This window comes from Carassius gibelio, chromosome A12, assembly GCF_023724105.1.
Source record: "Carassius gibelio isolate Cgi1373 ecotype wild population from Czech Republic chromosome A12, carGib1.2-hapl.c, whole genome shotgun sequence".
In the NCBI taxonomy this organism is placed as follows: domain Eukaryota; kingdom Metazoa; phylum Chordata; class Actinopteri; order Cypriniformes; family Cyprinidae; genus Carassius; species Carassius gibelio.
Window position 1 is genome coordinate 17,212,647 of NC_068382.1, and position 13,750 is coordinate 17,226,396.

The 13,750-nt window shown below is 35.2% G+C and overlaps 1 protein-coding gene across 2 annotated transcripts in view; it reads left to right on the forward strand.

The window, feature by feature from the left end:
* Positions 1 to 2,392: 2,392 nt before the first annotated feature.
* Positions 2,393 to 13,750, forward strand: part of LOC128025336 (TANK-binding kinase 1-binding protein 1-like) — a 44,856-nt gene continuing 33,498 nt past the window's right edge. For both annotated transcript variants that reach the window (XM_052611585.1, XM_052611586.1), the window contains exon 1: positions 2,393 to 2,547. The gene's annotated coding sequence lies outside the window, so the exon portion shown is untranslated. The remainder of the gene's footprint in view (positions 2,548 to 13,750) is intronic.

The following is a 13,750-nucleotide window of genomic DNA, read 5'->3' on the forward strand; positions in this document are numbered from 1 at the left end:
TTTAGTTGCTGCCTTCATCTTTAGGGTAAACAAGTGCAAAAGTTACAAATTGGTGTAATAAATTAATAACACTTTTGTTAAGTGATTTGAATTTGATGAAATGAACTTGATTCACATTAAATGAAGTTAAAATTAAGTTAAACTTAAGATAAATCTACGGGGGAAAGTTATCCTATATCAAATAATGAAAATATATTTTAAATGTGAAATTCAGTATAGCCTCGTTTGAACTTTATTTTACCCCACTGATCTTTTTCAGGACATGAGGACAAGTCCATGATGTGCATTATCTCCCTGTTTTTTAATGGTCAATTTGTGGTTGAGGACATTATGTTCTATGTAAGGCTCACATGCCAAATCCATTCTTGCATAACAAGGAAGATCTCGATAAGAGACAATTCAGTCATGCATATTTCAGTCTCTCCTTCCAGCCAACAGTCAGCTGAATAAATAAGAGATGTGCTTATTTTATGGGTTTGTGTGCTTAGATGTCTATTTCTTTTAATGTGCATCTTTAAAAAATAATAAACTGAGATTAGACAGCATATTCCATATGCATTCAGTATAAATATGTGCAGTGCCTCTCATTAGATGATTTCTCACAATGGAGACCTAGATAATCAATTTGTAGCGACTCTTTCCATGATTAAATCATTACGAATAACGATTCCCATATGTTCATATATACAGCTCCACGATCGTGAGAAACTGCGCCACCTTGAGACCAGCTTTGTAATTTTCAACCTTTCACCACCGTTAAAAGCGGACTTAATCTATTATTTTAGAGCATTAAGTTTGTGGTGTTTCTGTTTGGACACACACACACACACACACACACACACGTTTGTTTTTGTGAAAGGTGGGGACACCCCATATAGGCGTAATGGTTTTTATATTGTACAAACTGCATTCTGTGGCACTAAACCCTACTTTCTCAAAAAAAAATAAAAAAAAAAAATAAATAAATAAAACTCATTCTGTATGATTTCTAAATGTTTTGATAAATGGGGACATGGGTTATGTCCTCATAAGTCCACCTCTCCTTGTAATACCTGTGTCATACCCATGTCATTATACAGAGTTGTGTCCTGATATGTCACACACACACACACACACACACACACACACACACACACACACACACACACACACACACACACACACACACACATACTTCTATTTTAATGTTAAAACAATGACTGTTAAAACAAAAAGAAGTGTGTCAAATAAGTAGAATGTGAGAAGTGTTCATGAAGGCAAGAATACAAAACTGCTCCTGGGGTGGTAACCTTTAAAAGTACACTTTAGATACTAATATATGTACTATTAAACTACTTTGTTCCATTTGTGGGTAAATAAGGTACACAGATGTACCTTTTAGCTTTTGTACATTATGGTAACACCCCAGTGATGGCTTTGTACCTTTTGTACCCTTTGCCTGAGAATGCAGTACATACTTTGCTGAAAAGACATCAGATTTTAAAAGATGAAAATGTCTTCATATCACTCACCAGCAGAGAAGCAACATCACATATATGCATGTTGTTATACTGAATATGTGGCACAATCAATCACAGCAAAGCTCATATATGTGTGATATTACTTTTTCTTTTGTTTTCTTTTCTTTTTTTCTTTACTATATTTTTCAACAGTGTACTTGTAGGAATCAAGCTGATCCCATACTAAACCATTTCTTTAATAATGCTTTTCTTTGTGTAAAAAGGTTCCAGCTTAATGAATATAACTAGGTTTTATAAAGATAATATTTTAAAAGGGAAAATAACAGGACTATATTCTATAATAATGATTATTAGTTTTACCCTTAAGAAACAAAAACATATAGCAGTATGCTGAAAAATATAATGCTAAATAATACAGTTATATAGTGCTTATAGATTTCAATATTCTGCACAATATACATAGTCCATGTATAGCTATAAAAAATGTATTAAATGTATTTATTAAAAACTGTACTACTTTTTTTTTTACATGTATAGCTGTATTGAAATGTTATATTAATTGATTTATCTTTCATGAGTTAATGCATGTTTATATAAAGATGTAAACATATTCATACATTTTAATCTCACTTTATTGCATAAACATTTCATATATGAAAATATGTGTAATATATAACAAACATAAGTGTGTGTGTACTTATGATTATGTATTGCACTACATGTTTATGGATACACTGTAGGTTTTTACTGAATATAAAATCAATTAATATATTGATCGTTAATTTGTGTATAAATACATTTTGTTTGCATTTTGTCCAAAGAGCAAAGGAGTCTCTAGGACCGAAACAACCAGGAAATAAAGCCCATCTGAACAGGACATGAGTGTTATGTAGTGCTGTGTCGGTGATGTTATATTGAATCCTCGGCAGTGGCGCTCAAACTCTCTCTGATCCCTCACTGAGAGCATCTGAACCAACAACAGCAGCGAAGAGCAGCAGGCACCCGCTTCATACAATTACCCAGCACTTCTTGGGTGCCTGGTCCTTCACTGAAGACATGTCAGCAAAGGACGGACCTATGACACACCGTGAGTGCTCTTTCCTTTATTTTTGGTGGATAGCCTATGCGATTTGGTGTGTATAGTCGGAGTATTGCGGTGAGGGTTGCATCATTACGGGTTGTACAGTGGCGAACAGCGCACAGCCATGTTTTACAAAATGCTGTAAACGTCCGTGTAATTACTAGGCAGGGCGACGTGGGAAGCGTTGCATGTTCAGTATGTATTTACATATTTTCATATAGCTGTCTTTAACCTCTATTCGTTTGTGTAAATGCAATAAATATAGTCAGTTTTTGAAACAAAAGAAGACGCTTGCGGTTTGACACCAGCATTGCTCAGCCGCTGCAAGTAGATCATCAAATGAAGACGTTGCGCTGGAATGGATATGATCTTTACGAAACCGTACAGCTGATTAAGATTAAACGACCATGGAAATGATATTTAATAACTTGTTTCAGACGGTCAACGAGATTCATAATCTGATTCAATTATAGAATATAATAAATAACCAGTCTATAGGGAGAACGGTGGATTATGTTTGTCCCGTACAACACTATAAATAACTTTTTCCTTACTGTAGAGCAGCAGTGCATGAAGGATGCTGTTCAAGATGACATTCCAACGCACAGTTTTGTCATTAATCGAAGGAAGGGTTAAGCTTATGATGCGCTACAATTGATATATGTCGGAAACGCTGGGAAAATAGAAAACTTTAGCCATGAAGGAATATATCATTAGAATCATCAGCAGGTTCGCTGTGTTGTGTAATGAGACGACAGTCCCTGCACAACCGCATTATAGTGAGCTGATGTGGCGAGTGATACTGTGATAAACGATGAAATTGTTTCAAAGCGCTGATTTGTTCAAGACTGACAGCCTTTAATTCTTAAAGGACTGTTGTTGAAAAGTGATGAAACACGGTTAGATTTTTTTAGTCATGTGTAGGTCGTGTGTAATGTGGTTTAGCAGACATTCATTTGTAATGATGTACTGGACAGCTCCAGGTGCTGAAACGCTTTTAAAGAGTACTCGCTCATAATTGGATAAGAAATGTAAGATTTAGCTTTGCTAAACAGGAATGACATACTCAGAACTAATAGAGCTTAATTTTTTATACACACAACAGTTTATTCGTGTTTATTTTCATTCATATTTAAATTTCAGTGTACCAAGAATGCAAATGCTCCAGTTAAAGACTAGAGGTTAAAACAATATTAATTGTGAAAGTTTTATATTTGAGAAAAACATAGTACATTTTTTTAATCTTGTAATTTGTTTAGGGAGGGCACTCCTTGTGATTATTGGGTTATTTTAGTGATATATTTACATATTAATATTAAATAATTTAATTAATGGCGTATAAAGTTATAAACTGTAATGCAGTCACCAAAATCTTGTAATATCAGAAACATTATCACTGTATTTTGAAGTTCTGAAAACTAACTGTCAGTTTAACAAAAAAACAAACAAATGTATAGTGTATCCTGTATGGAGTATAGTAATGTCTTAGCGTGGAGTGATGGTACAGTCAAAAGATGCTGTCTGATACATTTTTATTCTGCAAGTGTGTAATGATTTCTGTAATAATATATATTTTTTTATATAAGTTCTCTCTGATCTCTGCATTGGTCTGCTGAACTCATTTGCAATTTAACAAAACAAGACTATGCACACAGTGTTGATTATGCCACAAAACAAGCTTTGTTTTTGAAAACATCGATTTCCACTCCTGACAGGCATTGTTTTCCCAGTTACATTGCATGTTGAAAAGTGATGACTACATGACATGTTTTAAAAAGTAATTGAAAGGAAATAGCTACTAAAGAAAGAATGAAAGAAGTGGTAAATAACAGTGGACTGCCCCATATCTTTTCATTTTTCCTCTTTCTATTCGGACTTTTGACTTGATTATTGTGCACTTAATTAGCAGCACCACCTTTTTTCCTGGTAGGAGACTGTCTACAGGAGCTAATTTCAGGGTCTGACGTTGGTAGGTGAATCATGTTAGCCTCTCAGCTATTCCCAGTCACAAAGCACTCACATTGCACATTTTTGCAACATGTAATTATGATTTATGCTGTTTTGAACTGGCTTTTGTCAGAGCTGTAAAAAAAAAAAAAAAGATACACTGTTTTGTCCTCTACACTTTGCATTTCCTTTATTTTTTTATCCACCCTTAAGAAAATAGCCATCTGTGGCAGGTCAGGAAGTGTGTAAGGTAAGGATCAGTTTGGTGGAGAAAAAGCAAAAGGCTGAAGAGGGTCATTTGTAAGTGGCAAGAGATTAGCCTTGCCACCCGTGTCTCCTCTAGAAAGACACTTAGACCTGACTGTGAAGTCCTTTACCTCCTCTTGTTTATACAAGTGGCGTAATTTAGTATTGAGCTAAATAACAACAAAAAGCTAGCCACATTTTGAGCTGCATGTTTTAGACAAGCTAGGAAATTTGTGGATTTCATCTTGCATTAATTTTTAATCTTTGTAAGTCTTAATGTCTAAAAGTGCAGCTACAGTCCCATAGGAAGTTCTTGATTGTCTTCTGTTGTATTCCTTTGATAATAAAACAGCATCACATTGAGTGCTAACCAGACACGACCATGACAAGCAACAAGTGATAGTACATTTTGTCATCTCTATAGAGTGGAACATGGCCCTGGTTCTCAAAGTATAATTCATTTTTCCTGTTGAGATTAAAAATAATAATATAATAATTAAATAAATATCAATGCTAAAAACTGTTTAATATGTTTGTGGATATTGCTAAACTGCTTAATATCTTGTGGAAACCTTGATAAATGTTTTAGGATTCTTTGATAAACTTTATTTGAAATACATTATTTGTGTAACAAAACAACCATCTTAACTATGAATTTTAATCAATTCCGTGTATCATTGCTGACTAAAAGTATTAATTTCTGTGTTAACCCAGATACTGTAGCTTAATCTATCTCTTAATCTGGAAAGCATCAGTTATGTACAAACATCTGATAGACTTCTCTAAGATCTCAGTTTTACATACATTCTAAATCATAAACATCTTAAAGACATTTTTAAATGCCTATTCGACATCTGATAGGAAAAATTCTAAAGATATAATAATATATATAAATTGGTCAGCTCCTTTATATATATATATATATATATATATATATATATATATATATATATATATATATATATATATATATATATATATATATAATTTTTTTTATATATATTTATTTATTTATTTATTTTTTTGGGGCAGACCAATTTTATTACATTATTTGTGGTGTTTTGTTGGAGTGGCCAGAGCTCAGGGCTCATTTGCCACAGTATGCTAGCTGTGACTCTGATTGTTGAAATTTTCTTTAAAGCATCATGGTTAATGAAGGGGATTCCACTGTTAAACATGATTATTTAAAACATAAGTTAAAATAATGCAAACTGATGGCTTCAACAAAAGCAAATACAATTCTCACAGTAGGTCTGTCTTTAAAGGTTTATAAGTTATCATAAAAAATCTGTTTCACTTTGGAGCAAATTAATGGCATTTTTACTTCCGGAACTGGCATCAATCCTTTTAACCCCACATAACATGAATTTAATTGCCCCCCCCCCCCCCCCTTGCAGTCACTAATTTTAATCTTTGATAATCAAAATTACTTATTTAAACTTTTTTCCCCATTAAAATAATTTATTTAAGCCCTAAAATGGCTTGAATATAAATTTGTGACCCTGGACCACAAAACCTTAAGTGTCAATCATCTGAAAGTTGAATAAATAGCTTCAGCTTTCCACTGATGTATGGTTTATTAGGATCTGACAATATTTGGCCAAGATACAACTATTTGAAAATCTGGCATTTGAGGGTACAAAAAAAAAAAAAATCACAATTCTGAGAAAATTGCCTTAGAAGTAAATAAATAAATTCTTAGCAATGCATATTACTAATCAAAAAGTATTTTTTTTTTAGATTTATTGTAGGAAATTTACAAAATATCTTCATGGAACATGATCTTTACTTAATACCCTAATGATGTTTGACATAAAAGAAAAACTGATAATTTTGACCCATACAATTTTTATTTTTTTGGCTATTGCTACAAATGTACCCCAGCGACTAAATACTGGTTTTGTGGTCCAGGGTTACATTTAGTATACACATAAGCATGAATATGCAAATTAGTCCCCACCTACACCCAATCAGACCAGCTCGGACTATCTGCTCCTAACTGTAAGCTGACAGTATTGATTATATGTTTGTTGCAGTAGGAAAAGGGCTGTTTCATACCTCAGTTTTGAGACTGTTTTTGACACACTGGCATTTTAAGGAGAAAAGCTGTGAGGTTGTCTGATGAATTTGCACGAGGATTGTCTTAAAGCATATGAAAAACACCATACAGACACGTAAACAACATTAAAAACTTGATTTTTAACCACAGTGAGTCTTTAAAGAAATATCTTCTGATTGACTGTAAATGTGTCACATCTCATAGCAATTTTTGAGTGAAGTCTTGTGAGGAAAATAGCTTTGGACTTGCAGTAATTGAATTTATTTTTATTTCATGCTTCATTATTTTGTACTTCAAACAGGTTAATTAGTTGTTACCCACCTGAAAAAAATAATGCATTTTGATTGAAGGGATCACTTATAATTATGTTTTGAACCAAAGGTGATTTCAAGTTGTATCAAATTAAAAGTGATTTCATTAAAAGTGGAGCGTTTCTCATTTAAGATCTTTCCCAGTGGTATTCAGTTCACTGAGCCATGAAAAATACAGAGCTAAGCACTTCAGCATGCACACTTGTAATACACTTACCAAGTGCTTCAGCACCCTGTGGACAGATAATCATGATTCATGGCCAAACTGGTATGATTTCATTATTTTCTCCTGTTCTTTCATACCTCCCGTGCATAATTTAGGGAGACGTTTATGAAAGGTACTTCCAGCCTGGCAATTTTTTTGCTTGTGGGCCATAGCAACTCACAAGCAGCTCTCCATTAGGATGGAATATTCATGAACGCCCAGGCAGGTCATTTAGTCCGATATGAGAGCCAAAGAGATACGGCGAGATCAAAACTGAAATAGAATGAGTCGCTGAGCCCAAGGTGATTTGTTGCTTTTTCTCCAACCTTCAGACTTTTGACAGATCTCACAAAGCTGTCAGAGAATTCAGTAGCTTCTTCCTGTTTTTTGTTCATGTTCCTTTTTTATTATTATTATTTTAAACAGCCTGAGGTCCCTCAGTACAGAACAGATGGCAAAATGTTCCTTTTGATCTTCTTTTCAGGTTTCAAGAGTTTTTTGGCTGTTGCATGAATCACAGACATCCTCTGGTTGTTTAAAGACACAGTTTGTTTATAAGTGCAGAGCATTAATTGGCAATAAGTATTCAGATGCTTTTTATAGTTATCAGGGCTTCTCTTGCTATCTTGTCTATGATAGTCTGGCACTCTGCGATTCTAACCCAGGCCAGATTCATAAACAGTTTGTAAGTGACAAACTAAAAAGAAATGCCAAACTCAACCAAAATGTTAGAGTATTTCCAGCCAGTCGATATAACTGTTACTTACCTTATCAGATTGTTGTTGTTGAAAAATTTTTAACTATTGCTGTGTATTGAACATTGTTGTCAAAATAATCTTATTGAAAAAAAAGCCACCAAGGTAACATTATCTGATTAAATGTCTGATTATAAAATCTGATTATATGATTAAATGATTAAAACAAAGATGAGATTTTTTTTTTTTTATAAATGCCAAGAATGACTTGTGACCCCTGCTGATCTGTAAAGGTACTGCAGTAAACTTTACCGCTTGAATGCATCTGTAATGATGTGGGAAAAAATTATTTTGGCTAAAAGTTTCTCCTAATGCAGAAATTTAAGAGCAACTCTTAAAATTTAGCGCTAGTACATTTTTAATCTAATTGTATTTCACAAAGCATTTTATTGCTAGAAGTAGCTCCTAAACCTAGGACAGATTACAAATCCTCCTGAAGACTTCTAAATCCATAAGAAAAACTCAGAAACAATCTGAAAAATGGCTATTGTTTTTAATCTGTGGTGCAATTGAGTAAATATTGGAATATCACAAAGACAATTACTATTTTTAAAATGAGGTAATAAGCAATAATAAATGTTTATTTCAAAATATATTTTTTTTCTGACTACATACAGTATACTTACTGTACTTATTTGTGACCAAGCCAGAGAAAATGTATGCAGGGTAAGTAAAAAGCTGAACTGGCCCAGTCAGCCCTGCAGAAATATTCTTCTGGTCAAGAGTTAGGCAGTTTTTTCTGCAGTTTGAATCCTTTTTGACAAAACTGATTGATTGCCGGCATCACTGCTTGGCAGCAAGCCGTTTCTTCTCATTTGTGAGTACTTGAACATATCAGAGTCTAACAGATGAGTGATTTTTCAAAGATGACATCTCCATCCTGCCCCCATCCATATGCTATTCCCACAATTTGCATTCATCACCGTGTCACGATAATGCTGTGTCCACACACTCTGAATGCAGGTCAATAGCAAGGTTACAGTCATCTGATTGAACCCTGACCAAATGTTCCTCCGCCATGCTGTTACTTTGTAGGCAGATATTTATCACGTAGGACCCATCAAAGGATATTCAGAGTACTTTAGAATGACCTCTGGATGTGGTTGGGTGGACAGACTGATGCCCTTTGTATTCTCCCTTTCAAAACTCTGACGTTCTTGTGGATATATCAACTCCTCCTCTCTTTCCATTTCATTCTCCTCGCTTTGTTATCTACTACCCATTTTGTCTTTCTCTGATAGTCCTTGTTTGTGCTCTGTTATTTTCCCTGCACATCACCACTGTGTATTTCTGTTTATCTTACATAACTGGAATCAGAGGTGATGACCTTCACTCTTCTCCAGGTAGGTCTATCTCTGGGAATTGCTGGCCATAAACAAGCCAAAGGAACTGCTGTCTCCTGTTTGCTTCCTTATCTGAACCTGGCTCAGGATGGTTATGAAAGACATACAGTATCACAGATAAATACAAAATATTTATATGCAGGGGAAAAAAATACATATTTTCGTAATCAGGGTTATCTAGACTATTAGATCTTAAGCCCTTTATAATTAGGCTGGTTTACATTCAAATGGCTGGCTGGTTTAAAGAGCTTAAAAAATGATTAAACATTAATATACTATTGTGAAATACTATTACAATTTAAAATTGTATTGTTGTCTTTTTTAAATATATTGTAAAATATAACTGATTGCTGTGATGGCAAAGCTACATTTTCAGCAGCCATTATTCCTGTCTTCAATTTCACGTTCTTCCAGAAATCCTTCTAATATGTTGATTGGGTGTCCAATATTTATTATTATCAATGATAAAATAGTAAAAGTTTAATATGTCTGTGGATATTGCTAAACTGCTTAATATTTTGCCGAAACCTTGATAAATGTTGTAGGATTCTTTGATAGGCTTCAAAATAACTGCATTTATTTGAAATACATTATTTCTGTAACAAAACACCCATCTTTGCTATTACTTTTGGCAAATGGATAAAAAATGCATTTTTCTACCATAAGTGCATATTAAATTCATCAGCTTTTTATTGTTTTACATCCAAAAACTTTCCAACAACAAAAACAAGGCTTTCTGAGAGTATTTTATACAAGTTGAGTAAATAAATGGTAGCTTGGAACAAGCACTAATACCATGGAGAACAGGAAAACATAAGAACTTCAAAAATACAAGTGTTACGATAGGCGGCTCCATGATGTAAAGTGTGTATTTTCCCAGTCCATCCATGTTCACCTGTCTCAGTCCAACTCATGTCACATTTCATGGCATTGCAAAAAGCAGTTCCTTTCAGCTGTGATGCAGAGGTGCAAGTCACATTTGCAGCCAGGGTATTTGCACTTCCCTTTCTTCTCCATGACACGCCAGTGGCTTGTTTGGTCCAACCTGACTTGATCAGGCACACTGGGGGCCACTGGGCCTCTTCTTTGTTTCCCTTGTAGGGTTCCTGTCATGCTGTGTATTAGAAGTCTTCCTTTACTTCTGCTTCTGACTCTAAAGACACTTCTGCCTCTGAAGACTCTCCCTCACTGCTTTCATCCTCACTGGCCTCATTCAACTCCAACTCCTCCCAGTCACTGAAGGCTAATTCATCCTCACTCTCATCACATGGAAGAGCTAACTCTGTACTCTTCCTATTGCCCTTTCCATGCATTTTCTGAAAAGAAGACATAATTTTGTTTTTTTTTATACATAAATACAACTATACAACAATAAACACTTCAAATCAATAAATAACTGTGATAATTTTATTGATGCTACAATCTATAAAAAATCCCAATGGGAAAATACATTACTGCAATTCCACTGTGGTAGAGAGTTGCCATATGGAAGCTTTGACATTTTCTTAATTTACAGTAAAACTATGTTAGCCAACATTGATTTGTGAATGAAAATATCTAATTTACTTACCAAAAAATCCCCCTTGAGAAAAGATGTTTAGAAATTAGGTAAATAGAGCAATTTCTGGAGCACTTCAACAGGTGTCTTCTGTGTGAGGGTGACAGTGGGAAAAGGAGTGTTGGAGGGACATTCAGTTGTCATGTCACTTAAAAACAATCATTGGCTACCTTAAGGCCTACCGTTTTAATTCCCATAATGCAATATATTGTAGTTTTTTCAGAATAACAAGGAAATGAGTAAAAATTAATTGTTACCATATGGCAACTCCGTACCATAGAGGGTTAAAATGGATTAATTGTGACTAGTCGCTCATCTTGACCCATCTCAGGCCTTTATGTGTGTTTTTATGTTTACCCCATTGCAGCGGGTATGGATTGTGTTGTTGCCTGCACACCTTTAAAATGCATTCAGACACATTTCTACCCAATGCTTTTGAGGTTCAAGGTTTTCTTTAGATGCAGTTGCTAAGTGTTACCGAGTTGCTTAGCATTGTTGCCCTCAGTGATGCCATGTTGTGGTTGTGATGTCGTACATGCAAACCCAAGCTTCTGATTCTCCAATTATCAGGAAGAACACCTGGCATTGGCTGTGTGAAAGTGATATTGCTCTGTTAAGTGATGGCTTCAGTAGCCCACACAAAGCACAAGGCCATACTGTGGAGGTGTAACATAATTTATCTGCGTATCTATGAACGAGGAAGAGCGAGGGAGCATGTGGGGGAGAAGAGGGAGGGCAGGTTTATGAGACGCACATTAGGGTGAAAAATGAAACTAGGGAGGAAGTAACGAGATAAGAGGAGAGAGAAAATTGACAGAAGCGAATGAGGTTGAAAGATCGAGGAAGAGAAACGCAGGATGACAGTGACAGCGCGTGTTTGCAAGACATCACTCTGGAATATTCTCATCGTGCTTCACTCTTAAGGAAAACCAGGTTACCCACTTGCATTGCTCTTGCTGCCGGACTGCTACGATTCCCCTAGGTAGCACTAAAAATAACAGAGTCCACTTTTCCACAGCATTTCCTCTGCCTTTCTCACTACCCCTCTGGCAGTTCATATTGTTGACAAAGATGTTATTGGGAAAATTAAGGATATTGCAAAAACCAGCACACAGAATTGTCACAAATAATCTAAGCAGAATTATTAGCAACCCAGGCTCATTGAAGATACGTGCATGTGGTGACATTTTCTAAAAGAAAAAAAGGAACCTGGCGATGTTTTATTGTGTCGATTGTTGTATGTATCACAGTTTGGAAATGAAATGCCTGGTGAGTAGCACTAAAAGCTTAGTGCTTTGAAGCGTTCAGAGGCCAATTTCACTGCACAGACAGAAGCAGACCAATGCTGACAATCACCAGAAAACAGAAATCCACTTCTTAGATATTCCAAACGCAGATTCCACATGTTCAATTAGCGATACCAAGCAGCAACCAATGCCAAAAGAACCCGATAGGGATAACTCCCTGTTCTGAAAAGAAACTTGATGAATATGTCTGTTTCCGTTTGTCTGTGTCTGTCAGTGTTAACAAAGGCAAATGTGAGATAAAAATGTATTTGCTGAAGGAGCACTGCCATTTTAGCAGTTTTTGAGCAGTCTTTGAGCTTTTTTATCGTGGCTAATGTTTTAAAGGATTTGTACCCAAATGCTCTGTATTATAGCAAGCGTAGTGCTGTACCAGGTGAGTAACTGAGCAAGTTTACCATGTCAGAAAACTCATACATATGTGATATAAATGTCAAAATATATCAGATTTAAGTGGGGACTTGGTATACAAATGGTATATAAATAATTGGAGATCCATTGTTAACCCCTCATCCTGACACTAACTAAACACTCATGTCTGCAATTCTCAAGCACTTTTGAAGACTTTAAGTATGTCCAAAATCATATACTGTCTGAATATGTATAATACATTTTTCCATTACAAGCTTTATGACTGTTAAAAGGTATGTTCTATGTAGTGTGGATGTGTGTGACTTATGCTGTCAGTTGTGTCGCTTCACTGCCAGTCACAACCCCTTTCCCATGGCCTCATGGGATAGTAAATATGTCAGTCTCAGTGGAAGTAGTAGATCATCTTTTCGCCTACTGTTTTATGAATATTATGACTACTACATAGTAGGGAGGTAGGCATGTGATGGCTTCCTATCTGCCCAGGAACAGGTGATAAAATGTTCTTTACTCCTAAGCTGGAAATAAAGTAATTGTCCACAAAGGAATCCGCTTCTTGCTTTGTTCCTTTAATTAAATAAATGCAGCTTACAATAAAAACATGTGGATTCATAGCTCAAGGAATCTTCGATACTATAAGAACCACGTATTCCTGCCACCTGTTCACCCCATATCAAATGCCATAATAAGAGGCTTAAATGTCATATGTCATACACCAATATCTCCCTCTTCACACTGCCATTTAGAGGTTAAAAATTACATTTGTCGCCTCTGGCTTGCTTAGTTGGGGTCACTTCATCTACAGCGATATCGTTGACTTGATTGCAAATTAAAACAGACACTATTTCAACTGAACAGAGATGACATCAATGAATTCAATGATGAACTGCCTTTAACTATCATTTTGCATTATTGAGACACTGTTTTCCAAATGAATGTTGTTCAGTGCTTTGGCGCAATGTATTTTGTTTAAAGCACTATATAAATAAAGGTGATTGATTGATTGATTTGGCTCCTACAACGTTTCAGATGAATCTGCCTCTAAATGGCACATAAAAAATGTATTGTGTTTGCTGTCTTAACATGTCAGCCAGTATTATTGTTTGTTTATT